The sequence below is a fragment of the Babylonia areolata genome, chromosome 1, assembly GCF_041734735.1.
Source record: "Babylonia areolata isolate BAREFJ2019XMU chromosome 1, ASM4173473v1, whole genome shotgun sequence".
NCBI classification, from domain to species: Eukaryota; Metazoa; Mollusca; class Gastropoda; order Neogastropoda; family Buccinidae; genus Babylonia; species Babylonia areolata.
In genome coordinates, this window is record NC_134876.1 from 53,689,938 (window position 1) to 53,697,437 (window position 7,500).

A 7,500-nucleotide genomic window follows, 5' to 3' on the forward strand; every position below is an offset into this window, starting at 1 on the left:
CACATAGGGCATGGGGGTCGAATGGATGTGTCAATGGAGTACCATCTTTTACTGGCATTCAGCCCCAATACCCTTAGCCTGAACCGAGCAAGACTAAATCTGTGAAATTTATTGTTTAGAACTGAAATATATTTTTCCATCTCAAATATACTCTTAAACGAAAGAAACCAGCTATATTTTTTTCCGAATCTTCTAAATGAGAATGCCAATCCTGTTTGTATGAAGAAATAAGTCTATCTTTAAATTCAGACAAGAATAATTTCACATCACTAACTCCTTGACACATCCAAACAATCCCGAAACCATGAACATTCAAAACATTCTGCACATAGTATGCCCAGTTATGCTTTCCAGATTCAAGTTGATTCACCATCATGATGTACGCTTGTTTGCATATTCTTTCAGAAGGAAGCCGTGTTAGCCTAAGCCAGTATTTAATGTATTTAATCTAAGTTGTGATAAATAAATGGTAACGACCAACTTCACCATAAATCATTTTATTTGATGAATGCAATGGTACTAAAAGAAAACGTTTTATAGCATATGTCTGTACTTTTTCCATTTCACTATTGTTACATAAACCCCATATGACAACATTGGTACAACCTGTGAATCAAGAGAGAGAGAGAGAGAGGAGAAAAAAAAAGTGTGTGTGTGTGTGTGTGTAAGCCAGCTTTTGCAACTTCAGTCTTTTGCATTCAGCCACACCCATATATACACTTGAATGAACACTTTTGCGATTCGTAATCCTCTGTGATTGAATGCCATGCCACCTCTCTCTCTCTCTGTCTGTCTGTCTCTCTCTCTGTCTATATATACGTATATATATATATACATATGTATATGTATATATATATGTGTATATATATATGTATATACATATATATGTATGTATATGTGTGTGTGTGTGTGTGTGTGTGTGTGTAGATATATAAAGTTATATGGATGTGTGTGTGTCATAAACACACAAATGCACGCGCGCGCGCGCACACACACACACACACACACACACACACACACACACACACACACATCGATCCATCCATCCACACACAGAACACTCTTTCATAACCAGTCAGTTGTAATTTCACAGATCTCCAAACGACTGAGTATGGCCAATCGATGAACAAGCCAGAAGTCAAAAATCAGAAACAGAAAGTTGGTCAGTCACATACAAATCGACCAGCAGTTGTTAAGTAACATCCACGACATGGCTAGGTTTACTGCTAAGTCAGACCTTCGATCCCGATATCGGCAGCGGTGTGTTAATGGGTGAGATTTTTTTTTCCAATGTCCATGGTCGACAATGATTATGTCCAAACCTTATCAGCCTGAAGCCTCTTCGTGTGTACACGCACGCTGAAGATCAAATAATGCGCGTATTAATTAAAGATCCGGTAATCTATGTCAGCGTTCGGAGGGTGAAAAAAAAAAAGAAAGAAAAAAAAAGGAACCCCCCCAAAACCGGTGATACATGCTAAAACCCTTTGGAATCTAAAAGTGAACGTGAGAGGTACAGCCAATGAATGCAGAAGACACAAAGAACACGAGCAGTTTATGTGATAGCCATGACGTGCATTGTTCATGTTCTCAGTGCAACGTGCATTTCAGGGTCAGACTGTGTCGATCAATGCAACATAAAATGTTCTTTTCTCTGCGTGTGTGTTTCTGTCGGTCTTTCGTTTGGTGGTGGGGTCTTCCACTGTCCCTGTCTGTCTGTCTGTGTCTGTGTCTGTATCTGTCTCTCTCCCTCACTCCCTGCCTTTCTCAAACTGTTTTGTGTCTTGTCTTTTATCATGGTCTCAATGTGTCTGTCTCTGTGTCTACCCTCTCTCTGAATATGTAGTGACATGAACTCTGCTATGGCTGGACATTGCACGAGAAGTATGCTGAGAGAGTTCATTAAATGCAGTGTGATAGAAATTCAGAAAAAACTGTACACGTGAGATCATGAGACAGACTCGTTAGTTTGCATTGACACTTCTGACGAGGTGGTTGTTTATTCCTTGCCAGGTGAGAAGATGGTTTTGTTAGTATAAATGTGTGTTGCGGAAGATGAAGTAAAGATTTCATAAATGGGATGTTTAACATTATGTATGTATTTCGTTATTTTGAATAGCATTTGCAAAAGGGTTAAGCTAATATAAATTCTTATTCCAAAATCTTGAATAATCAATGCTACAACTATAGAAAGGGCCAAAGAATGTGGACTATGATCTTTAATAACGTATTCTTATGATCTACTTTGTATCTTATACTACTTTGTATTTTTAACTACTTGATTGAAATAAATACAGTTTGCATTGAGACTGCTGACGAGGTGGTTGTTTATTCCTTGCCAGTTCTCGGGTTACACACACACACACACACACACACACACACACACACACACACACACACACACATATATATATATATATGTACACACACACACACACACACACACACACACACACACACACATATATATATATATGTGTGTGTGTGTGTTTGTGTACATATATATATATATGCGTGTGTGTGTGTGTGTGTGTGTGTGTGTGTGTGTGTGTGTGTGTGTGTGTGTGTGAAATACAGCGAGCAAGTTAGTGAGAGTGAGAAAAGGAAGGGGGGACTGCGAGACATGTACAAACAGAAAAGAGTACAAAGAAAGAAAAAGTCGTCGAGCCAATAAATAAAACTTAATGCTAAGAACACGTCATGACAAACACGTTACCTTGCAAATCACAGCGCCCAGGTTAAGGACAAGAAAAACGTGACATGACAATCGACAGAAAAGAAAACTATCCAGCCACAAGAACCGGACTCATAAGAGCAACACAGAACGCTGCCACCATTTCCCTCACACTCAAGCAATCACTCACTCACGACTGCCTCTGCGCTGGAGAGACCGCAAACAAACTCAATGCAAGTCCTGTTCGCAGTCGGACCAGCAGAAGCTTCTGTCGGCTTTCTCTGTTCTGGTGTGTGTACAGCCTAATCATAACCCCCCGTTGCTATTTTACCCCGGGATCGAATCTGGTTTACTCAGAATAGTCCCTTGGGTCTATGTAGGCTAGTCTTGAATGACGCTCGGGGATAAATTTCAACTAGTCATCCACCCCCCAAAACCCTCATTAGTTGGATTCCCACCCACCCTACCCCTTACATACACACACGCACGCACGCACACACACACGCACGCACGCACACACACACAGACACACACACGCACACACACACACACACACACACACACACACACACACACACACACACACACACTCCTAATGGGTATGGGGGATCACTCTGCGCTGACTTGAGATGATCTCTCAGGATTGCCCAGTGAGAATCACTAATTTATTCAGGTCATCAAAGTAGAACTCACCCATGTTTGATTCCGTTCGCTGTGTTTTACAAAATGGAAAGGGAGGGAGGGGTGGGGGTGGGGTATTTCCAACCAAGGGGTTAGGGGGTTGTTCTATCTTGATGAATGAATGATATGGATATTTATATAGCGTCTGTCGTCGCTCGGAGACCAAGCTCTAGGCGATTTACAAACACGGGGTCATTTGCACAACAAGCTGCCTGCATGGGTTGAGCCGACTGACGGCTGCCATTGGGCGCTCATCATTCGCTTACCTGTGCCATTCAGGCACGCACACATACACACAGACAGACATGTAACATTTACATAACCTAACGAACGCTAACATGGATTGAGGGATCTTTAACGTGCATATTTGACCTTCTGAATGTGTATACACACGAAGGGGGTTCAGGCACAAACAGGTCTGCACATATGTTGACCTGGGAGATCGGGGAAAAAAAAAACCCCTCCACCCTTTACCCACCAGGCGCCGTCACCGAGATTCGAACTCGTGACCTTGAGATTACGCTTTTAGCAACCGGCTGTTGCGCCCCCCCGAGATTCGAACCCGTGACCCTCAGATTGCAAGTACAACGCTTTAACCACTCGGCTATTGCGCCCGTCTTAACTAGCCAGGAATGACCCCGGGATAAAACCCAGCATGTGGGAAGTTTCAGGCTCCCTTACACCGGCTTGGCCAATGCGTTTTGTTGTGTTGTCAGGCCTGGGCGAAGGTTAGTGTTCGATCTGTTTGTACTGGAGACACACACACACACACACACACACACACACACACACACACACACACACACGTAAAATAGGTGTGGGATCACTCGCGGTTGTGAGAGTGAGGGGAGGAAGGTGGGGGGGAGAGGGAGGCGGTGGTGGGAGTATTGGTGAGAGATCGAACGAGAGAGTAATCAGGGTGTGTGTGTGTGTGTGTGTGTGTGTGTGTGTGTGCGTGCGTGCGTGTGTGTGTGCGTGCACGTGTAAGTGAGAGAGAAAGAGAGAGAGAAAAAATTGTGAGTGAGAGACAGACAGACAGACTGAAGGGTGGCGGGGGAAGTAACCAGAGAGACAAAAACGAAAATATATGTAAACTAACAGGCAAACAGAAAGACAGACACATAGATTTTGATTTAAACCACTCGCAGAACCAAAATATTTCCTGAAGACCACACAGGATCAACGGTCCTGATATATCATGGGCAAAAATTAAGTGCACTATTGTTATCACCAGGGAAACCAGCTCTGTGTGTGTGTGTGTGTGTGTGTGTGTGTGTGTGTGTGTGTGTGTGTGTGTGTGTGTGTGTGTGTGTGTGTTGAAAACAACAAGAACAACAACAACAGCAACAACAGCAACAACAACATCCTCATCAACAACAACAACAGTAATAACAGCAACAACAATAACAACAACAACCTCATCAACAACAGCAGCAGCAACAACAACAACAACGACGACAACAGCAACAACAATGACAACAACCCCATCAACAGCAACAACAACAACAGCTGCAGCAGCACAACAACAACAACAAAACAACAAAGCAAACAAATAGTAATGATTTTTATATAATTTTTTTTTTTTTAACAAAAAAAACTACCGTCTTTTCATTTCCCGTGTGAACGAACCCAACAACCCACGCAGACGGCAGTGCGGACAAGCGATAATATATCTCCCCCCTGTCACTGGGTATGCCTGCCACTTTCCGATTTCTATCGATCGCGACACCAATAACTGTTGGCAGCTTTTATTCTTTTTTTCTTCTTTCTTTTCTTCTTCTTTTTTTTTTAAGTGTTGGGAAAGGAGCCGTCTTCACAAGCACGACTTGTGTGTGTGTGTGTGTGTGTGTGTGTGTGTGTGTGTGTGTGTGTGTGTGTGTGTGTGTGTGTGTGTGTGTGTGTGTGTGTGTGTGTGTGTGTGTGTGTGTGTGTGTGTGTGTGTGTGTGTGTGTGTGTGTGTGTGTGTGTGCAGGGCTAAAAGATTCGGTGTGCTCCAAGCATTCTATTTTGAGTCAAAGAAAGGACAGCGGCTTAAGAATTCCAGCAGTTTTACCTCAGCCCCCACCTCCGCCGCCCCGCTCCTACCCCTCGCCCCACCCCTCATTCCAAGCACACCTTTCCATTCTAATGTCTTGGGTGGGTGGGTGGGGTGGGTGTCTTTTGGAGAGAAATAAGTGAGAAAAGTGTATGTACGAAGATTTTATTTGAGTTCTCTCTCTCTCTCTCTCTCTCTCTCTCTCTCTCTCTCTCTCACTGACTGTTCATCTGTCTGTCTGTCTGTCTGTCTGTCTGTTACTTGCCTGTCTGTCTCTATCCCTCTCTCTATCACATGATGGGTGTGTGAACCTACATACACGTGAGAGGAAAACAGACAGACAAACAGACAGAGAAAAGGCAGAGAGACGGAGAGAGATCTAGAGACAGACAGAGAGAGAGAGAGAGAAGGGGGTGGGGCGGTAAACCTATTGACGTGTCCGTACACGTATTACTACATTCGTTTATTGTTATAACTATGTATAAGTCTTCAAGCAAGCGACCGCGTACATAATCATAATTTATGTGTGTGAACGTGCATGTGCGCATAATTATCATGTCTGTATTTGTGCTTGTAATATTGCGCACTGAGAGTGGTCGTTACCTTGATTTTACTAACATTGACAAGATATATATCATATAATCATAGTTTCACTTCTAGTTCGCCGTTCAACTTACTCCCTTCACAATAAAAAGAAATGAAATTAAACAAGATATGAAACAGAATAAGATAAAGTGAAATATAGTAAAATGAAATTATATACACACACACACACACACACACACACACACACATATATATATATATATATATATATATATATAACACATGTCTGCAAACATCCATTTCCTTGGCCCGCCGAAGGCTTTCTAATCACCATGCCTCCTCTATAGATAAGCAAGCCTAAAATGGGCCCATTGGTTTTCTTCTCCACGAAACACGTAGGGCCTACGTCATGATCGATCAGGTCGCGGTAATCCGGAGGTACAAAGACAGGCTTAGGAAAGCTACAGGGTTGCTTTTATCATTGCCCCCATGCGGGGTTTACAGGGTTCCATTAGTGACAATATTTTGTAATGGGTTCAGTTGTAGTGAGGGCAAGAATGTTTTTTTGTTTTTTTTTAACTGTTACTAAAGTGCTCGATGTATATCGTCACACAGACAGACAGATACACAGACAGAGACAGTGACAGACAGATACACACACACATACACTCATGCACGCGCGCGCGCACGCACACACACACACACACACACACACACACACTGCACGCACACATACACACACACGTGCTTTTTTTAATGTGTCATACAGGCAGACAAACACACACACGCACGCACGCACGCACGAGCACACACACACACACACACACACACACACACACACACACACACACACATGAATATCAAAGAACACGTCACCTGCAAAAAAGGATCCTATTCCAACACACACACACACACACACACACACACACACACACACACACACACACACACACACACACACACCCATGCAGATCAAAGAACACGTCACCTGCAAAAAAAGGATCCTATTCCAACACACACACACACACACACACACACACACACACACACACACACACACACACACACACACACACACACACACACACACACACAGGTTGCGAGAAATCGTGGGATTGCGAGAAATTGTGGGCTTACAGGGTCATTTGCACAACAGGTTGCACACCTGGGAAAAGCCGACTGACGGCTGCCATTGGGCGTTCATCATTCGTTTCCTGTGTCATTCAGTCAGGTTTAAGTCACGTACGCATACACACTCAAGACGTGTAACATTTGTCGTCAATTTTCGTGTATGACCCTTTCGTTTATTTTCCCCGCCATGTAGGCAGCCATACACCGTTTTCGGAGGTGTGAGGGGTGCATGCTTGGTATGTTCTTGTTTCCATAACCCACCGAACGGTGACATGGATTACAGGATCTTCAACGTGCGTATTTGATCTTCTGCGTGCTTATACACACGCACAAAAACACACAAGTTGATAATGTTAACTGATGATAATGTGTATTGTTGGTTTTTCTTTCTGTCTCCCCCCCCCCCCTCGCTCTAATTATTTGAACACCTGTG

The 7,500-nt window shown here is 43.3% G+C and overlaps 1 protein-coding gene across 3 annotated transcripts in view; it reads right to left on the reverse strand.

Moving 5' to 3' along the window:
• Positions 1 to 7,500, reverse strand: part of LOC143292630 (uncharacterized) — a 17,912-nt gene that overhangs the window by 9,441 nt on the left and 971 nt on the right. Inside the window, exon 1 of one of the 3 annotated variants that reach the window (XM_076603099.1) lies at positions 2,717 to 2,902. The exons of the other annotated variants lie outside the window; for them this stretch is intronic. The gene's annotated coding sequence lies outside the window, so the exon portion shown is untranslated. Of the gene's footprint in view, positions 1 to 2,716; positions 2,903 to 7,500 lie in introns of those variants that run through there. 3 annotated transcript variants of the gene reach the window in all.